This window comes from Oryx dammah, unplaced genomic scaffold, assembly GCF_014754425.2.
Source record: "Oryx dammah isolate SB20612 unplaced genomic scaffold, SCBI_Odam_1.1 HiC_scaffold_9, whole genome shotgun sequence".
NCBI lineage: Eukaryota > Metazoa > Chordata > Mammalia > Artiodactyla > Bovidae > Oryx > Oryx dammah.
Window position 1 is genome coordinate 37,840,088 of NW_024070193.1, and position 21,702 is coordinate 37,861,789.

General features: G+C 42.3%; 1 protein-coding gene across 1 annotated transcript in view; it reads left to right on the forward strand.

Annotated features, from left to right (window-relative positions):
• Window positions 1-4,710: 4,710 nt before the first annotated feature.
• LRRN1 (leucine rich repeat neuronal 1) overlaps window positions 4,711-21,702 on the forward strand; it is a 45,580-nt gene continuing 28,588 nt past the window's right edge. Inside the window, exon 1 of the mRNA XM_040245969.1 lies at window positions 4,711-5,181. The gene's annotated coding sequence lies outside the window, so the exon portion shown is untranslated. The remainder of the gene's footprint in view (window positions 5,182-21,702) is intronic.

The window sequence follows — 21,702 nt, forward strand, 5'->3', positions numbered from 1 at the left end:
AATTTCTGCTGTACAGCAAATTGATTCAATTTTATGAACATGAAAGTTGGTCAGTTGAGTCTGACTCTTTGTGACCCCCATGGTCTATACAGTCCATGGAATTCTCCAGGCCAGAATACTGGAGTGGGTAGTCTTTCCCTTCTCCAGGGGATCTTCCCAACCCAGGAATCAATCTGGAATCTCCTGCATTGCAGGCGAATTCTTTACCAACTGAGCTATCAAGGAAGCCCTCAGTTTCATCTATATATGTAATATACTTTTCAATATTCTTTTCCAGGTTTTGCACATAACTCCCTGTGTTATACAGTAGGACATTGTTTATATCACATCTTCTTTATCTTTTCATCTGTTGATAGACGTTTAGGTTGTTTCCATGTTTGGACTATTGTAGATAGTGCTGCCATGAACACAGGAATGCATGTAACTTTTTGAGTTATTGTTTTGTCTAAATATACATCCAGGCATAGAACTGTTGGATCATATGGCAAGTCTATTTTTAGTGTTTTTGAGGAACCTCCATACTGTTTTCCATAGTGGCCTTTCCAGCTTATATTCCCACCAACAGCGAAGGAAGCTTCCCTTTTCTTCACAACCTCTCCAGTATTTGTTATTTGTAGACATTTTAATGAAGACAAGAAGGTGTCACCGGTGTGAGGTGGTATCTCATTATAGTTTTGACTTGCATTTCTCTAATAACTATAGATGCTGAGCAACTTTTCATGTGCCTATTGGCCATCTGTATGTCTTCTTTGGGAATATGTCTGTTCAGGTCTTCTTCCTATTTTTCATTTGGGTTATTTGTCTTGTTGTTGAATTGTATGAGCTGTTTGTAAATTTTGGAAGTTAAGCCCTTGGAAAGAGACATATTCTCAGCTTGTAAAAGTTATGGCTTAAAATGGCATATTATAATTTCATTCTTAAAGTACAGATGTCCTTTAAAAGATTATTCTAATATGATTACCTTCTAAAGATTCCATCTTTCTTTTTTCTGTTCTTTTACCACATATACTAGTACAATTAAGCTAATACCAATTATAATGTTTCTTCAAACTCAAGCTAAAGAACCTCAAGGGGATGGTGAGGGATCCCAGAGGAATTTGTACTGTCTCAACAAGGCCAACTCCAGGGGCACGAATGCCTCCCTACATCAACAGTAAGACCTGGCTCTCTTGGGAACTCTGGGGCCTGTCTATTAATTTCCATTCTCCTCCAAAGCCTCCAAGGTCTTCCAAAATGTGAGAAATAAATAAATGTTTACTAATAAATTTAGGACCCCAGTAATGGGTAAGCTCAGTAGGAGAAATTCAGATAGATTTAAGGAATACAAAAGAAACAATGAGTTTGGTTTAGTTATCCTTGTCTGTTGACTATTTCCTCTTTATTCATTCCAGTGACAAGAGGTTTTTAAATGTCAGTTGATAAAATAATCCTGACACCCCTTTGCTGAGTTACAAAATGGCAGTTCCTAAAATTTGGACCCATTAACCATTTAGGCAGTTCATCACATTTCCAATGACTGCATCAAACTTCCAATTCCTGTATAAATGCTGTGTCTATGTCTGTCTTCCTCTGTCCCACAGCCATCTTTCCAACAGACAGCAATCCTGGTCTTCCCCACCAACCAGGCTCCCTTCCCACCTCTGGCACATATCTTTCTTCCTAATGATAATGCTCCTTCTGTCAGGAGCCAAATACATGCAGTGGTCAAGTGGAAACAGGCAGAGCTTCCTTACTCATTCTTGCTTTGGAGAAGAAGGAAAGTAGTTTAAATAAATGATATGGGGGCTTAAAAAGAAATGAATAGTGGAGGGACAGTCTGTTTCTCTCATTGGAGCTGCTAGTGGTTTTAAAATATTCTGTCATCTGTATCAGCTCTGTGAAATAATCATCCCACTTGTCTGACCTAATGACCTACTGAGGACCTAATTAGTCCTCACTACTGGGCTAATAACGCCTAATGCTTCCTTGTGCTGAAAGCTTACTTCAGTTCAGTTCAGTTCAGTCACTCAGTTGTGTCTGACTCTTTGTGACACCATGGACTGCAGTACACCAGGCCTCCCTGTCCATCACCAATTCACAGAGTTTACTCAAACTCATGTCCATTGAGTCGGTGATGCCATCCAACCATCTCATCCTCTGTTGTCCCCTTCTCCTCCCACTTTCAATCTTTCCCAGCATCAGGGTCTTTTCAAATGAGTCAGTTCTTCCTATCAGGTAGCCAAAGTATTGAAGTTTTAGCTTCAGCATCAGTCCTTCCAATGAATATTCAGGGCTGATTTCCTTTAGGATGGACTGGTTGGATCTCCTTGATGTCCAAGGGACTCTCAAGAGTCTCCTCCAACATCACAGTTCAAAAGCATCAACTCTTTGGCACTCAGCTTTCTTTCTAGTCCAACTGTCTCATCCATACATGACTACTAGAAAAACCATAGCCTTGATTAGACAGACCTTTGTTGGCAAAGTAGTGTCTCTGCTTTTTAATAAGCTATCTAGGTTGGTCATAACTTTTCTTCCAAGGAGTAAGCGTCTTTTAATTTCATGGCTGCAGTCACCATCTGCCATGATTTTGGAGCCCCCCAAAATAAAGTCTGTCACTGTTTCCACTGTATCCTCATCTATATGCCATGAAGTGATGGGACCAGAAGCTATGATTTTAGTTTTCTGAATGTTGAGTTTTAAGCCAAAGTTTCACTATACTCTTTCACTTTCAAGAAGTTCTTTAGTTCTTCTTCACTTTCTGCCATAAGGGTGGTGTCATCTGCATATCTGAGGTTATTGATATTTCTCCTGGCAATCTTGATTCCAGCTTGATTCCTGACTAGACACCAAGAACTGCACCAAGCATTTTACAAGCTTATTCTTACTTAACCAGCACAACCCCTTGGGATAGGTACTGCTATTATCCCCACCTTATAGGCAAGGAAACTAAGGTTTAAAGAGGTAAAGTGACTTATCCCAGAGGGAAACAGTTCATAACTTGCAGTGCTGGGGTTTAAAGCAGTGTCAGCCTAGTTTCAGAGCTCATACGCTGGTGTCTAACTTCTTCTTAGCTAGGCTTCACACCAGTCTCATGAAGCCTCTTCCAAAACCTGGAGGCTGTTAGTGATCTTGCCTTCTAGTAACAGTAATTCCTAACCACCATTACCTGCTTCAACTGCTCCCCAGGACTTACCTCTGTCAAACTCCACTGTGCAAAGTACAACACTGTTTCCCTTCCTCTCCCAGAAAGACTCCCTAAGGAACCTGTATTCTGTCTTTCCCTTATCACTCAAGTTCTATGTTTCTGCTAAATGCCCACCTCCTTTCACACAAGCTACTTCCAAGCTACATGTAATCAGCATGAGAAAATTTGACACTTGGGAAAGGTTCTAGATTCACCTTACTTTGAAAGTTTTGAAATCTTTTCTAGGCAGCACTCTCCCATTCTATTTGCAATTGGGCCTTTTTGTATAGCTGTCCTTCTACACTTCATTTTACCTGTTTCCCTAAATCAAAATATCTTCTTTCCCTCGAGCCTTTTAAGGCACACTATGACCCACTGATATCTATATGACAGTTTCAGGACAAAAGAAAGTAAATGGACATTTGAGAGCATCAGATATTTATCAGGCATCTATGAAAGACATCAAGGAATGCTACAGGAATCAAGATAAAACATTACTATTATTAAATGCATACCATATTTTCAAGGAATTTAAAAGATGATACTATAATAATGAATTTATTCTTCCAAATTCCATGGAAGTTCTAAACTTGGACATCACAAAGAAATGTCATATTCTCTTGCCAGAAGCCACTTGGCACTGAGGGGTTAATAGTGCTCTAGCTTAAATCAATAACAAGCATTAAGGGCTTCTCTGAAGTCTGGTTCCAAGGTGCCCACTTGGAGGGTGAAACTCAGGTTCATGTGCAGTTTCCAAAAACCGCTTTCCACCTTGCTCTCTGACACCCCCCACTTCAGACTGCATTCTCAATCCTTCGCTTATTTGAACACAACTTTCACACCTACAAAATCAGAGAGCTGTAATTACGAAGTTTCAGAAACGTTTTCTGAAAGCGTCCCTAAATAAGAAGCTGTTTCGCCATCCATTTAAGGGTCATAATAGTCTCTCTCTGCGGCAAGGACACAGACCAGTTCCATGTGCATGTAAGTCCAGGTGTGTACACACAGCCCGAGGAATCTCCATTCATTTTAAGAGGAAGGGTCAGGTTTCACACTGAGACTTAGCTGTCTCCTGGGTTGAATTTGTCTGCTTCTCAATCCCAGAAGCCCAAGTTCCATGTTGCACAGAAATCTGGCTCCATTGTGCCTAGGTGGCCTGGTAGAAAGGTTTTTTTTTTTTTTTTTTTTTCCTTTTTTTGGTACCTTTTCTGCTAAGAAACGGCAATGTGCTTTGCCTGCCTAACCCAGCCGCAGCCTGTCGTTCCTTAGACAAAAAGCGGTGGCCCGCTGCTCCCCGCAGCGGCCGCGGCCGCGACTCAGGGAGGACGAGCCACCCGAGACCCACGGCGTTACGCTTTTGTTGGGCCGGCTACAGATGGTGCCCCAGCGACGGGCTGAGTCGGGGTGATGTGGTGGGGCAGGAGGACCGGAGCGGGAGGCCAGGAAGGGGGTCGGGCGGGAGGGGAGGAGACCGTGGAGCAGCCAATGGGAGTGCAGCCCATCAGCTGACCGCTTTTGCTTACACCAGGTGCACGCCGGCTGCGGGGAGCACAAAGCGGGGCGCACCGAGGGCGCCGGCAGCTAGCCGGTGAGCCGAGCGAGGCCCGTGCGCCCGCGCCTGCAGCGCCCTCCAGGCGGGGAGAGGGGCCGCCGGCGTCTGTGCCGGCAGCAGCATCCGCGCGGTGGCATCTTTAGGCGTCCCGGACGCCCTCCTTTGGACCTGGACACTCGCTGCCCCACTGTCAGCATCCCGCTTCTACCCTTTATCCCAATCCTGCCTGCCTCTGCCCGGCCCCCGAGAGCCGGATTGAGCCCAGGCCCGCGCAGCAGCTGTTGCTCGTGTTACTGCCTCGCTTCGCGTCTTGGTGCTCTGCCGCGAGCCCCCTAAGGAGCCAGTGCCTGTGGGTTTGGAGGGAGGTGCCGCTCAGCGGGTCCTCCTCCTTCTCCTCTTCCTCCTGCTGCCGCCTCCGGTGCCTGGTCCGTGCGCACCCCGACACCCCTGCCAGCCGGGCCTCGGGGTAAGTGCGCTCGCTCAGCCGGGCAGTGGCGGGAGATGTGGGCGGCAGCGAGGGGAAGTCAAGGCAAACTTGGTGGCTTGGAGGGCCCGAGAAAGGTCTGGGGAACCGTGGGACAAGATCGCGGGCCTAAGAGGTACGAGGGGGCGCGGCTCATGAAGCAGGGGAAAATGACGGATCCAGGGGAGCGGGAATCTAGTAACCTCCTAACGGGGGGCGGGGGGGAACCACTGGGGTTGGGGAGAACGGTAATTCGGAAGGAAGGCCGAACAGAAATGAGCTAAAAAGGCAGTAACAGGAGACGAACCCGCTAGATTCCCGGGACCGACGGCGGGGAGGGTGATGCCCACGGATCCGGAAGAAGGAGGGCTGCTGGAATCTGAACTGAGGAATGCAGCCCGGAGTCGGAAGGGGCCCAGGGAGTTGGAAAGAGGGGTAAGAAACGGGGAAAGAAGGTGGCAAGCTGTGGAAAGAGAAGAGAGAGAGGATGTCTTGGCGGTGGCCTTTTCGGCAAAAGGGTAAGGGGCGTAATTCACAAAGCACTTGAGTGTACTGAAGTGAAAGCATTCGAAAGAATCAACTCAGCTGTCGCGCGGTCTAAGTGGGGAAAGACCTCACTCTGCGTCGCGTTTTGAGTGCAGAAAGGGTGGCAGCCTCAGGAGGTTTGCCAGGGATGCAGAAATGTCTGGGAAACTCGGTCCGCTCCAGGCATGGAGCTGGTGCTGGTTCCCGGCTAGGCTGGGGTGGATAACGGGGAAAGTTTGCCAGCGGGTGTCTTTTGTGCTGCGTGGAGAGGGGTGTGGGCAGCCGCCGACTCGGCACTTCCCAGGGCCAGGCAGTGACTGCCTCCACCGAGGGGAACCCCTGTCTGGTAGGCCCAGGTAGGGTGGAAAGATCGAGTAGCTGGAGGGGCTCGGCGCTCCCGGGACTGATGGGAAAACTCGTCCCAGGACGGTTGTGAGGAAGCCGGCCTGGATACTGGCACTGGAAGGTTGGGCGGTAGTACCGCCTTCCGGAGAGAGAGGGGGACCTTGCCTGCTGAGTTCACCCCTGTAGCCATAGCGCCTGGAACTGAATGAATGAATTACCGGGGTGTGAAGGTTTTGAGACATTCAGTCAACTCTGGAATCCCACAGGCCAAGAGTTGAGGAAAACAGACCCTTCTCAAAATCGCACACCACTGTTAATATCTTCATTCCCAGACGCAGATAATAAAGAAAATGGAATTCATTGAGGGGACAGGTATTGCTGACTTGAGAGCTTTTTGCCTGTAGGATATTTGGGAAACACAGTATATTGTTTTGTTTTGCAATTTGCTCTGCCACCATGGCCTCAAAAGCATTAACACTACTCGAATGTGCCGATTATTTTTGAAAGCCGGAACTAGAGGACTGGAAAGTTCAGACAGGTACTTTGATCAGTGTAAGTCTACAGTTAAAAAGTGGTGTTGTTGGCTCTGGGGCCGTGTGTGTCCCTAAGTCTCTGATTTGCATGCAAATGTGAGCAAATCCTGGCAGATGTCTGGCCTCATCCATTCACATGAAGGAATTTGAAAAGACAAGGAGTCTTTAGTTAACAATAGACCTTAAGAAAATGGAATAAAGGCTCAGTGAGTTTTTCTCTTTGGGAATTCCAAGGCTTGCTGACACCTTTATTCAAGAGCCAAAATCTCTGAGTGTGGCTGTACTGAAAGCTCCAAGTACTGCTTGATCTTTACCTGGCTATGTGTTTTTGTGCAATATTCAAGCTGGATGTTCTGAGCTAGTGAGGAAAAGTGTTAAATGAAGCAGAAGGTAACTTAATTCCACTTCTGGTAGTTTGAAGTAATTTCTGAATTGACCCCTCAACTTTTATTTAGAGTTTCTTCTCTTTTCCTTTTAGTAACCCCACCTCCTGCTCGCATAGGCTTTCCATCCTCAGGGATATACAATATAGTTGAAGACAGTTGTAGATGACTGACATGAAGATCTCACTAGAAGATCTTCGTAGTCCACTCAAAATCAATTCAGTAACAGGCACCAAACTTGTAGAAGTGCGGGTGATGAAACCATCACACTCCTAGTCACCTGAGGGGCTTTAGGGCCACAGGACAGAACAGTGAATAGGGAGGCAGTCACGCAATGGACCCCCAAACAGAGAAATGTCTGCCTTGTCTAAGAGTAGCTAACAGACCACTGTACTGTTCACCTCCTGGCATTGATCAACTGCTGAACAAAAGGCAGGCAGTGTGGTCTGCATGTGAATCCCAGGGATCATACCTACTGACAAGCCAACCAGTGGCCTTGTCTTTTGTCAGTCTCAATCACTGTTAAAGGGAAGAAGAACCTATTCACTGAACAGCATTTGCCCCTGTATTCTATATATTCACTGAAAAGGACATTAAAATACAAGTTAAAAAAAAGAGAGAGAGAGAGACAATATTGTTTTGAAGTTCAGTGGGGTGGGAGGAGTTTAGGGGATGGGTAACAGATGTTAGTTTGCTATTTTACCTGTTTTCTTAAGTTATTTTTGCTGGTTCAATGACTTTTTTTAAAACACATAACGCAATACTTTCCTAGAAGGGGAAAATTGAACTGAGTCAAATTTAAGTAAGAAAAGGTTATAGCCAAGATTACATTTTTCTGTCTTAGAGCTATCTAGAAGTCAGAAAGTTAGAAATCATTATAGTAAACTGTTATGTGACTTAAACCTGGGATTTTGTCTTTACTATGGACTTGAAGGGTACCTATAAAATGCAGTTGGCATTTCTAAACTAGGCAATAAGCCATTTTATTGTAAAGTTATCATCTAGATATTTTTGAAACAAATGTGGTAACTTTAAAATGACCAAAGTCTCATCATTTGTGAGAATTTCTTTGGCTGTTATCCTGGCTGTGTGAGATCTTTGTTCCACAAGTCTAATGAAAGGGAAAATTAGGGCTTATTCTTTGGTAAATAAAAGTAATAAAGTACCTATTATTAGAAAGTATCACTCTGCTAAATAAAATCTTAGACCAGATCCAACTGCATACTCTGGTTCTGAACAGTAACATAGGTAGTTTTGCACAGTGTCTATAATTCCCAAAAAGCCAGGGGAAACACAACCACTGATTTCTCTCTGGTTCAAACCTGTTAAAGCTAGCTTTTTGACCTGAACTGTTAGAACAATTATCACATATTCTAAAGCAGTTATACTCATGAGAATGAACCCAGTAGGTACTAAAGAAGATCTGCCTTTACAGAGTTATACTGCTACTTCCCAAGCCAGTTGGGCGTGATTTTAAATAATCAGAATGGTAGACCTTTTTATGCCACCATAAACAAACCATAAACCATGAGTAAAATGTGGTAAATTATAGGACCTGGATGTCGTTTTTTACTAGACTTTCATAATACTTTCTTAAAATTTTAAGCTACAAAATAATAGTTTTTTGAATGATTCACTTGAGTACTAATGTAAGGTTGCTCAAATATTGTATTTAACTTTTCAAAATTATTATCCTGAACATCTATTTTGGGTTAAGGCAATCTGGAGATAAAGCAAATTCTATTTCAGAATCATAATCATATTTTGGGTTCTGGGAACAATGGAAGTATCTTTAACTCATGAATAGTGTTTTGATTAATATTTTATTCAGGATGAAATTATAATTATATAAAGTCAGAAAAAAACGTATTCTCTCTTGTTTTGGCTCAAAGTGCAGAACAGAGACAAAAGTTAAACCCTATATGTAAAATTCAGTACTTTAGTGACCCAGGGAATCATTCGTTCTATAAGTCTTAAATAAAATTTGCTTTTTAAATTTTCTTGTTTTATCATAGTACTATTTGCCTACTTGCTTCTCTTGTAGCTCAGCTGGTAAAGAATATGCTTGCAACGCAGGAGACCTCGGTTTGATTCCTGGGTCAGGAAGATCTGCTGGAGAAGGGATAAGCTACCCACTCCAGTATTCTTAGGCTTCCCTGGTGCCTCAGCTGGTAAAGAATCTGCCCGCAATGCGGGAGACCTGGGTTCGATCCCTGGCTTGGGAAGATGCCCTGGAAAAGGAAACGGCTACCCACTCCAGTAATCTCACCTAGAGAATTCCACAGACTGTATAGTCCATGGGGTTGCAAAGAGTCGGACACGACTGAGTTTCTTTCACTCACATTTGCCTACTTTATGGATCCATCACTGGATGTAGTATCCAAGTCTCAAAACAGACAAATGCATAATAAATTGTTTACTGGCATTACAATTATAATAGTATGATACAATCATATAGTATATATGTATACCCCTGGGCTCCCTGGTGGCTCAGTGGTAAAGAACCCGCCTGCTAATGCAGGAGATGTGGGTTTGATCCCTGAGTCTAGAAGATCCCCTGGAGTAGGAAATGGCAAGCCCTGCCTGGGAAATCCTATGGACAGAGGAACCTGGTGGGCCATAGTCCAGGCTACAGTCCACGGGGTTGTAAAAGTCAGACATGACTTAGTGACTAAACAATGCCATGCCAACAGAAGTGCTAAACATTTTATTCAATAAATAAAATTTATTCCATTTTATGTTCAGAGTTTTTTTTTTAAAGAAACAATATGCAGGCTTATATATTATTATTTTTTTACTTTTTGAATATTTTCAAAAGGTCTAACAAAAGTAGAATATTATTAGCAGTTTTATCAGTTATCTGGTTGGTAACTCAGCTATCTAATCATAGCCAGGTGATCTTAGATCAGTTTCTTTACCCCACAAACCCTCCATTTCCTCATCTGTATCTGAGAAGGTTAGGTGGATAGGGCTGGAAGGACTGACTACACTAATAAGTAAGATTGCTAAAAGGTTTGTGGGAGTTGTGCCCTCAGTACCACAGCTAACATAAACATTTAACTTGGATGGAACCTTTACACTTAATACACTGAAAATCGTCCTGAGATGCAAAGAAACTAGCCTTAAACTTGCACTGATACATTATTGGAGGTCTGTCAACTTTGACTTGGGGGTACCCTCCAAAAATACTGCTGCCTTTATTTATGACATTTAGTTTCAAAAACTGAGGCGTGAAAACTGCTTTTACAGTGGCTTATTGCCTTCCATTTACACTCTTCATAGCTTAGGGGTTGAAATGTTATTTGAAAGCTCTGATTAATATAAATGACTGGTAATTTTCTGACCCAGGCCATCCTCACTCACATCTATTATACCACTGGCAGACATGTGGACTCCACAGCTGCCCCCTCATTTGTGTATGAAACAGACACACTGGTGGCATTTTTTGGTCACCATAGTTACACTAATGAGATACATGTGAAATGACGTTCTTCTACATGAAAGGTTTTTGTGGCAAATAGTATGTAGACCGGGGGGTAAAGGGGGGTAAAGGACAACTGTTTAAAGTTTGAGGAATATATAGATTAATCTGTTGTCCATTTCTGGAGCCGTCATTTCATTCATGGGAGGATAGTCATTCTACAGTGAGATCCAGGAAGAGGCAACTGCAAGCCTTTGACTAACAAAGATTTCTAAGGGAGGCATTTCCAACAATGCTTAACCTCTACTGAAGGATGTCTGTTAAGTATTCATTTCAAAATATTTGCTACTCCTATTTATGACTGCCCTTTGAGATAATGTATTAGCATAGTCATTTTTGATTCATATAGGAAACAATGGACAGCACGAGTATTAGCATCCATCTCAGGAAGGCCCAGGAGACCAAAATTAAATAAATAAATAAATAAATAAAGTCAGCGTGCAGTATTAAGTAGGAAGGACAAAAAGAGAATCTTCATTTAGGAAAACTAAGAAAGCTTTACAAAGAAAGAAAGCTTGCTTAATTGGTTTCATGCCTATAATTTTCCCCTCTAGAAAAAAATGTTAGCATGGCAATAAAGAATATCATTAACCTGCATTGTTATTTCACAATAGTAATAAGTCTTAATTTGCATCCATAATAATCACTGTAATCAAGTACTGGACAGGGAGTCAGGAAGGCGCAGGCTCATTTCCCAGCTCTGACACTAATGACTGAATGTGTGACCTTCTGGATGTCCTGCATCCCTCCTGGTGCTTAGTGTCCCTAGCCAAGTTGTGTTTTAAAGGATCCAAACACACTAGTAGATGTTTCTAGTATTTCCGCTGCAAAGTATGTGATTTCTGTCAAGTATGTCATGATGAAACAGAAAGCTTAAGGTCTGGGGGACACAGGAAGGTGATCTTCCTGGTTCCTAATCCCACAGTTTAAGAGATTGTTTTGTTCTTTAAAAATCACCCCCACCCCTCCCACCATAGGCCAATTTCCCAGCACCTCACTTGGATTCTTTTGAGGGAAAGAATTTTACTTGGGATACAGGGAGCTGCTTAGGATTATAGAACACTTGTTCACCCAGTAAATATATACTGAGCACCAGACGTGAGCCAGGCACTAAAACTAAAAGAAATTAGCTTGATTTTTCTGCACCTTGTACACTAAACCATCATAAGCATTTTGTTGCCATCAGTCACGTAATCTTTAAGGATTTATTGAAGGCCCAGTATGAAAAGACACTTGGCTAGATCTAGCATGGAAGTTTTCACCCGGGGGTGACTTTGCCCCTTCACCCCCAACAGACATCTGAAGACACCTTTGTCAGGTATTGTCACAACTGAGGATGGGGGCTGCTACTGGCTAGAAGTCAGGGGTGATGTTAAATATCCTGAAATGAACAGACGGGCCCTCCATAGCAGAACAGTATCTATTCCACGTGTCAGTTAGGATGAGGTTGAGGAATCCTGCTCTCATGAGTTTAAGCCTGGTACAGGTGACAGAAAGGAGACTGGCAAGTGCAACAAAGCATTCTGTGATAGTAAAAGTGTGACTACAGAATCTGTACAGAAGTAGAAGCCTTCATCCAAATTTTGACTGCCAGCAAACGCTTTAAGAAACATTCTGATTCATTCCCTGAACAGGCTATCACCTGGAATACCAATACTCAGCAGGAGACAATTTTAGACCTAACCTTACTGAACATAAATGAGTTGGAGGGTTGGTTGAAAGAGGGTACAAGCCTTAAATTTTCAAGAAGTCTACACTAGGGACAGAGCTGTTAATTCCTTGTAGAACTCAGAATTCAGAGTGTCTTGAGTCATAAGGATAGGAGGCTGGAAACAGAATGAGTGTCAGTGACAAGAAACATAGGGCTGTTATTGAGAAGATGCAAGCTGCTTAAAGAGCTTAAAGAGGAGATGTGGCTGACAAAGCGAATAATTCAGCAGAATCCTTAAATATCTATCTCATTTGACCAGCATTCTGAGACACCAGATATTATCATTTCTTCTCCTTTTTTTTTTAAATTAATGAACCAGAGCCATGGAAAGACTCAGTGTGACCTTGGATAAGTCACTTAATATTTCTCTAAGGTTTATCTATAAACGAAGTAGGGTTGCAAGACTCTTCTTCGTAATGCATTCAGTTTGTCTAACGTCACACATCTAAGGAAACAACAGAGCTGGGTGAGACTTGCCTCCCGGCCTCTTTCAGACCCAGTGCCTTTCCTGTTCACACTGAAGCTGCTTCCTGGACCATGAAGTCGGAACAGGTAATAGACAGTGACTCAGCATTCTAGCTCTTGGGTTACCAAAGAGAGCAAGGATCTGGGATGCTTTAATTATAATGTATCATGCAGAGCAACTTAAGCTGGGTTTCCCAGACACCTAAGGACTAATATTTCTTTTTCTAATATTTTATTTCAAGCTGACCTTAAAAGCTTAAAAATATACCATGACAAGCTCGGAAGAAAGGTTCATGAAAGAGTGATGCCAGGGTAAGAAAATGACATAACCCAGAATATGTGGACACAATTGAGATTGTTCTCCCTAGAAAAGAGACGCAGCAGTAGTGTGGCTTTCTGCCTTTGCTTTTGCTTTTTTTCTTTAGCAGGATTATTTTAACTTTTCTCTCTGAGAATAATGACCAGTGTATACATACATACACTTGCACACCCACATACAACAGGTATGACATTAGATTTCATACCGAGAAGTTTCTGTATTTGCTTTTAATAAAAGCAAAAAGAATGTGAAAGTGTTACTCAGTTGGGTCTACTGTTTGTGACCCCATGGACCGGAGCCCACCAGGAGAGCTGCATGGAGAATTCCATGGAATTCTCCAAGCAAGAATACTGGAGTGGGTAGCCATTCCCTTCTTCAGGGGATCTTCCCAACCCAGGGATCAAACCCAGGTGCCCTACATTGCAGGCAGATTCTTTACAGTCTGAGCCACCAAAAGACAGGCACATTAAAAGTGAGTTTTGGGGAGAGCCTTCTGTCAAGGTTTTAAATATATAACTATTTCTCACTTCTCTGGAATGGTGTAATGTTTTCTTGTGAGAAGGAAGACTGAGGAACTGCCTGACTGTTCAGGGTTTTCTCATCTTTGTAATTCTGTGATTTCCAAGATCATGAGTGAGAGTTATGTAGGCCTTCAGCCATGACCTGAGAGTTTCTAAGACACTAATGGAATTTATATTAACTTATCCAACCATGATAGAACCGCTGGAGTGGCAATTAACTGGATTTCTCCGCTTGTTCTTCCAGCTGATTATGGTTCTTTGTAGAGAGCACTTCACATCAGGTTTAAATTCCCAAAGGACCGGTTAGCTTTGCTGTGTCCTACAGGGATAGTCTATCTCTGGAATCGCAGCCAGCTTCTCCACATACTCACAAACCCATCATTTCTCACCTGGGAGACCAGGTGGAAACCTTGGGTCCCTTCAAAGCCATCTGAAGGAAAAACAGAAAGTACTTGGGCAAATGCTGGTGGGACAGTGTTCTCTTCATGCATTGAAAGATAACACTGTCCAAATAAACCCTACTGAAGAAGTTTCCAAATGATTTCACCCTCAAGATAGAGCAATGGAATCAGAGATTCACTCCATGCAAGTGAGATTCTTTAGTTTCTAGGAAGAAAATATTATATACGACTCCCAAGTTATATCCCCAAGGCCTACCATGTTACCTAATATAAAATGTAGAAGCAGTAGAAGAAACGTGTCCAACACTCTTGTGCCTTCCTGGTGTGCCCAGAACCATCCCACATCCCTTACCTGCATTCATTCATTTAATCCTTGCAATTACTCTATAATGTAGATGCCTGCTTTACAATGCAGGAAACTAAGGGACAAAGCAATTAAGTAACTTGCCCAAGGCCACAAACTAGTGTGTATTCAATAGATACCTCAAATGAATGAATAGAATATATATGGTTTAGAGGAGAGACTCCTTTATTTGAACTCTCAGTTTTATAGCAGTCCTGCTTTCTAAGCAAGGCACTTTCAAGAACTGGCTCTGGATGACAAATGGCAAGGCAGGGATGTGAACTTGGGTCTGACTTTGAAACTGCACTTTAAAAGTCCTAGGCAGTGTTTCTTTCTCTTTAATTGCAGCTGAAAAACAAAAGGATTGGACTAGAGTAGCTTTCATAGCCCATCTGGCTCTAAAAAGTCTATAATTCCATTATTAAGGGTTTATGTAAAATAAAATGATGTATTTATTTATTACTTTTAATTTTAAAATATGTTTTTATTTAACCAATCATCATTGAATTATCCTTTAAAATTATATTGTAATTATTAACAGCATGTTTCTAAATTGTATTTAAGATAAGTAATTTTAAGTGGATGAAAATGCATACTTAAAGATTGTGTTCTCCTAACCATTACCATCACATGGCATATTGAGTTATTTTATCTGTTTAAATTTAGAACGTTTCTAAAAGTTAAAAACATCTTTATGGTACACATAAAAAAGAAGTAAAATGATTAGTTGTGAAAAAAAGTTATCTGATATCTGCAGAGATAAGTAGATTGCTTAATATTATGAAAAGTATTGAGTTTGCTATCCATATTAGAAACTACATGAGATTTGCTTCTTTTTTTTTTTTCCATGGAAGGCTAGGTGTTTATTTTTGCTGTTTCTCAGACAAGCTCCTCAAGGTAAAAACAAAACACACAGTTTCAATAGCATAGATTTTGCTTCTAAAGACTGCTGTTCTTTAAGAGATCCTTCTGGTGTGCAAGTGATGCATCAAAAACAATGTGAGTCCCTGTCATAGTGTTACAGGATGTACAACCCAAGGCAAGGCAAAGAGAGTGGGTAACCAGGCAGGTCTTAGAGTTGGGAAGAATTGGTTCCAAAACTGAATCCTGGCTCTATAACCTGGAGTGAAGTCGGTGAGCCTCAGTATCCTCTTCAGTAAAATGGGGATAATAATAGGCCTGCCTTACAGAATCACTGGACTCATTCAATGAGATCATGCATATAAAGCCTTTTGCATAGTTCTTGGACCAACATAAGTACATAGTAAATAGCAGCAGTGGGTCATAGTGGTATTATTATATAGAAGCCCAGCATTCTGACTGCTATAGTGTCTGGATGCTCTTTTGTAGTCAAGTGGAGGTATTTTAAGAGACAAGAAGATTCAGACTAGATGTTTGAGAATTTGATTGTACACACAATTGTCACCTTTTGTGGTGGACCCCAAGAGAGCCTATATTTGTCCAGACATGCAAGAAATCTTGAATCAGTGGATGTACAATACTTTGAAAGAACTAGCAAACAGATGAATACATTAGAGCCTTTTTTTGTTTCTAGATTGTGCTTTGTATCCATTCTGCCTTTTCTTTCTTTGAAAATATTATAATACACCTAAGCTGTGATTCCTAGAATTAGATTTTCTAACCAGAGAGAAAAGGTACAGTTCAGATCTATCATTCCCCCAAAGAGGAGCTGAATTCAAAACTTTCTTACAATTTGTTGACCCAAAAGCTTCAACTCTAACTCTGTAGGATCCACTGTTAAGATAATAAATCATGCTGCTACCATTATTATTGTTGATTCTTTGAATCACCATCTTTGTCCTATTTACCTCCTTGCTTCTTGACTAAACTGCAAAACTCCTGGTTGGGACCAGATTAAAATCCAATGCAGTGTAACCAAAAGTCCTCCTGGGAGCAGGTCAGGCACAAAGCTAGAGGAAGTATCAGTCTAGCCAAATCAGGTGACTCTTAAGGAGACCCTTGGTAGACTGACATAGGAAAAATCTGCTATGATTTAAGCTGCTCTACCTTGTTTCAGCTAGTAGATTCTACTTTACACATGAAGGGAAGGATTGGAATACTATTAAGTGCCTCATTTTCTTTGAATTCTATGAGGGCTGGAAATAATAATTACATGCAGAGAAATTTTATTGTCTGTCTCATCCTTCTAATCAGAGCTTCCCAACTGGTAGGTGGGTGTATTGACAGGTAAATGGAGATGCTGCTACTCTTAGCCGTTGGGGACAGACAGCCAGTGCCACCCAGTTAGTCATCTCTGGTTACTCTTGCCAACAAATAGCTTTTTCTAAGTGTGCTGAGAGGAGGGCACAGCAACTCTGGGACATGGGTGTTCTCCCTGTTTAAAGATAAGGAAAAAACCTGACCCACAGAATGTGTCCAGTATCTCACAGGCAGTTAGTGTTTTTCCTCCAGGCTGAGCTAGTCACATTGTCTTTGCTTTTCCCGCATTTCCTTGTCCTCTCTTCAAGCGTAGATTAGCTTAATTTAAGATTATTTATTTATATCACTGTTATACCACCCCCTCCATCCAACAGCTCCTTGAGGGAAAGACTGTGACTTCCTCAGCCTTATGTCCCTGGCACCCAGAAGAGTACACTTGGAAACACACAAATATTCAGCAAATGAAAGAGGAAAGGGATTTCCATATTATATGTCCGTTTCATTTTGCCATGCTGTTTCTTTCAAATAATTTTTAAAAAATTATTTCCTAAGGTTTGGTAGAAATTAGTAGCTCTTAAACCTGTATTATACTCACACATGTTAGTACATTACTATTTTAGACAGGGTGTTATAGAAAGCTGAACTCATTTGGGGATGCTTTTATGTTATTAATGCCAAGAAAGTACTATTAATCAAAAAGTATTCATTAAATGCATGTAGAATATCAAGTGCTATTAGCAGGGTGATGTGGGGGGATGAAAAATAATGTACAAGGTGCTATTTCCATCCCAAATAAGCTTTGAGACTCATTGGGGAGATAGAATGAATAGAAATAAGACAAAATAATAAAGTGATCATCTGTGGAAATTCCATAACAACAGAATAAGGGGCTTGGATGAGATGAGTCTAGGTTTGAATTTCAACTCTGTCCCATACTAGCTGAGTGATCTTGGTTAAAAGACTGAATTTATTTGCTCCCCACCCCTGCCCCAAGTTCTCTCATCTGTGGAATAGAGGAGTGATGTGATCTCACAGGGTTGCTATGAGGATACATGAGCAAGCTCTTGCTGTAATGCTTAGAACATGACAGTCATTTACTTCAGTTACTTGACAGACACTAACAGCATCACCTCTGTCTCGGAGCAGATCTTTGTATGTGGACTGAGGAGCCTTGTCGGCTATAATCCATAGGGTCACAAAAGAGTTGGATGCAACTGAGCAACTAAACGACAACACTGTGGCCCACTCTCACATGTATTGTATCTGGGGATATAGTGGTGAGCAGAACAAATGAAGTGTGGTCCCTTCCCATGTGGGGCTTGCCTTCTGATAGGGGAAAAAGTATTAACCCAATTACCACACAAGGAAATGTAGAAGCATATCTCTGTCAAGTCCAGTGAAAGAGAAGTTTAAGAAGCCAGAATAGAACATGCCGTGGAGGCTTCTAAGAGAAGACTTCCCTGAAGAAGTGACATTTCAACCAAAATTTCAAGGGTAAGTGAAAATCACCCAGGCACAAGGGTACAGGGGAGATCTTTGTAAGCTAGGACCTGGAGGTTGGAAGAAGCTTGATGGGTTTGAGAAACAAGAGAGCAGGCCAATGAGGCTTAGAATAGAACAAAACTTTGAGGCAAATTAGTCTTACCTTCCTTTACCCCTTCCTCTAAAGTACACTGGAGTTCAGACAAGGCAGGCTATTATGAAGTTCTGCAAAGGAAGAGTTAGCATTATGTACAGAAGGAATGGGAGGTGTTGAGTTTAGTCATGGAAAGAAGACAGCAGAAGGCTTGACTTCCTGGAGAGATGAACTGCAGGAATGACAGTTGAGTGGCATGCCAGTGCCTGACATATTTGGACTGACATGCCCAGACTAACGGAGAAGGCAACGGCACCCCACTCCAGTACTCTTGCCTGGAAAATCCATGGACGGAGGAGCTTGGTGGGCTGCAGTCCATGGGGTCGCTAAGAGTTGGACATGACTGAGCGACTTCACTTTCATTTTTCTCTTCCATGCATTGGAGAAGGACATGGCACCCCACTCCAGTGTTCTTGCCTGGAGAATCCCAGGGACGGCGGAGCCTGGTGGACTGCCATCTATGGGGTCGCACAGAGTCGGACATGACTGAAGTGACTTAGCAGCAGCAGCAGCCCAGACTAAGAGCTAAAAAGGCACGAGGCAAGAAAGGCTCTCTTCCTTTCTGAGTGGTCCTGGGCATGTTACTTAACTTCTCCACCTCTTGGTTAAAGATATAATGCATGTGAGAGTGGGCCATAGTGTTGTCTTTTAGTTGCTCGGTCACATCCAACTCTTTTGCAACGCTATGGACTGTAGCCTGCCAGGCTCCTCTGTCCATGGGATTTCCCAGGCAAGAACACTGGAGTGGGTTGCCATTTCATTCTCTAGGGGATCTTCCCAATCCAGAGACTGAACCTGTATATCCTACTTGGCGGGTGGATTCTTTACCACTGAGCCACCTGGGAAGCCCAGTAAACTAATATACCCTCTTTTATTTTCTGCTTTCCATTGCCTGTTTTCCCCCTTTACTGTAGATGTAATACATGTCCCTTTATTGTAGACGAACCTCTGATTAAAATACTGGCTAACTAACAACATATCAACTGTGTTGCCCACAGTTATAAAACTTTAAGTACTGGTTTAGGAGTGTCATTTAAATAACTCCTCTTGCTTGGTATGCAAATGTTTTAGGTGTAGAATATCATTCTTGTTCATGGTCTCCATTATAAAAGTTGCACTTGGCCACATCTGGCCGGTGTTAACATGAAAGAGGTGACTGATGTTGAATGTGCAAGATCCTCTAAGATATTTAGGTGGTGAGTAATTTCATTAGGGTGCTAATGACCATAAAACCTAGTAGTTATTGATTTGTCCTCCGTGGAGAGAGATACTTTTCTGCCTGATCTCAATTGTTATGGTTCATAATACAGAGATCACTTCAATACTGAGTTAGAGTGCTGCCTGCTAATAATTTGTTTTAGCTCCATCTTTGTATTGACATATAACTTAATTCAGCCACCATCACCAAACAGTTATCAAAGGAGATGATGGAGATAGAGTCACTTGTTTTTCAGCAAGATGCCATTATCCTTTGTATTTGTACTGTGCTTTATGGCAGAACATCTCTGGCTTCCCTGAACCCTTTTATTATTATTCTACTTTTCTCTTCATGCTTCTTGAGATCTCAAGTCTTCTATACTAGACGTTTATGAAAAAAACATTCAAGTTTCTCTCTGACCATAACCTCACTTGCAAACTCCTGTCCTATATTTTCAAATATCTGCTGGATATTTTCACCCCTAAAGAATCACAACATCATGGAAGTGTCAAGAGTAGGCAATGGTTTGGATCCAAAATGAACTGTGGCTGTATGAGAGGATACCATAGTGTTCTGCAGAGGAACATAGTCACTATACACTGGCCCAGCAGTGAGGGGACCAGAGGGAGAAGTACTCCGACCTTTCTCTCTTCCTACCTTGTAATCACACAAATGGAAGCCCAGCCCACTTTCACAATAAGCTCTTGCATGCCCTGTCTTGTTTCGCAGCCAGGATCTCAAAGTCATCCAGGCTCAATACTTTGGTATTACTTGTAACTCTTTTCTCCCCTTTCTCCACACCTAGTCAGTGTAACATCTGATAGATGCCTCTCTACTTATAGCTCTCTGATGGTCTTTCTACTGTTCCTATCACCAAGACCCCAATTCCAGTTCTCATTACCTCTCATTTAGCTTATTCAAAGTGCTTCTTGGTGGGTTTCCCCATATCCATCATGTTCCCTCTCCTGTCATACACAGCTGGTGAATCAGTCTTTCTGAATTTACAGAAATAATCCCATAGTTCCCTGCGAAGACATTTAGGTGTCCTCACTGACACTGAGACTGTGCTGGATATTCTCTATACCCCTCTGGATCCACCTTACCCTTTCTGCTTTGCTTTGTAAGCTGGGAATCAGATTGTATGGACTGTCCCAGTGGGTCCCTTGCTATCTGGTTTCTTGTTGGCTTCTGCTTCTTGCAGTAGCTAGCTCAGAGCTGTTTGGTCATCTTTTGTGAGTTTATCTGAACCTTGTCCATGCCTAGTAAATGGTCCCCTTTTAGGATTTTTTTTTTAAATTCATTCCCTTTTGAATGTAATTTCTGTTTTCTGCTAGGTCTCTGAGAAGGATAGTAAATTGAGAGAATACTTCTTAATGAAGCATTAAACCCTCCATAGATAGGTACCATCCTTCTTTTCTGTCCTGATTTTTCTACCTGTTGTTGTTCAGTCGCTAAGTCATGTCTGACTCTTAGTGACCCCATGGACTGCAGCACTCCAGGCTTCCCTGTCTTTCACTATCTCCTGGAGTTTGCTCAAATGCATGTTCGTTGAGTCAGTGATGCCATCCAATCATCTCATCCTCTGTCACCCCCTTCTCTCCTGCCCTCAATCTTTCCTAGCATCAGGGTCTTTTCCAATGAGTTGACTTGTATCAGGTGGCTAAAGTATTGGAACTTCAGCTTCAGCATCAGTCCTTCTAGTGAATACTGAAAGTCAATTTCTCTTAGGATTGACTGGTTTGATTTCCTTGCTGTCCAAGGGACTCTCAAGAGTCTTCTCCAGCACCACAGGTTGAAAGCATCAATTCTTCAGTGCTCAGTTCAGTTCAGTTGCTCAGTCATGTCCGACTCTTTGCAACCCCATGAATCGCAGCATGCCAGGCCTCCCTGTCCATCACCAACTCCCAGAGTTCACTCAAACTCAAGTCTGTCGAGTCAGTGATACCATCCAGCCATCTCATCCTCTGTTGTCCCCTTCTCCTCCTGCCCCCAATCCCTCCCAGCATCAGACTCTTTTCCAATGAGTCAACTCTTCGCATGAGTTAGCCAAGGTACTGGATTTCAGCTTTAGCATTCTACCTTCCAAAGAACACCCAGGACTGATCTCCTTTAGCATGGACTGGTTGGAACTTCTTGCAGTCCAAGGGACTCTCAAGAGTCTTCTCCAACACCACAGTTCAAAAGCATCAATTCTTCAGTGCTCAGCTTTCTTCACAGTCCAACTCTCACATCCATACATGACCACTGGAAAAACCATAGCCTTGACTAGATGGACCTTTGTTGGAAAAGTAATGTCTCTGCTTTTTATTATGCTATCTAGGTTGGTCATAACTTTCCTTCCAAGGAGTAAGTGTCTTTTAATTTCATGGCTGCAGTCACCATCTGCAGTGATTTTGGAGTCCCAAAAAATAAAGTCTGACACTGTTTCCACTGTTTCCCCATCTATTTTCCATGAAGTGATGGGACCAGATGCCATGATCTT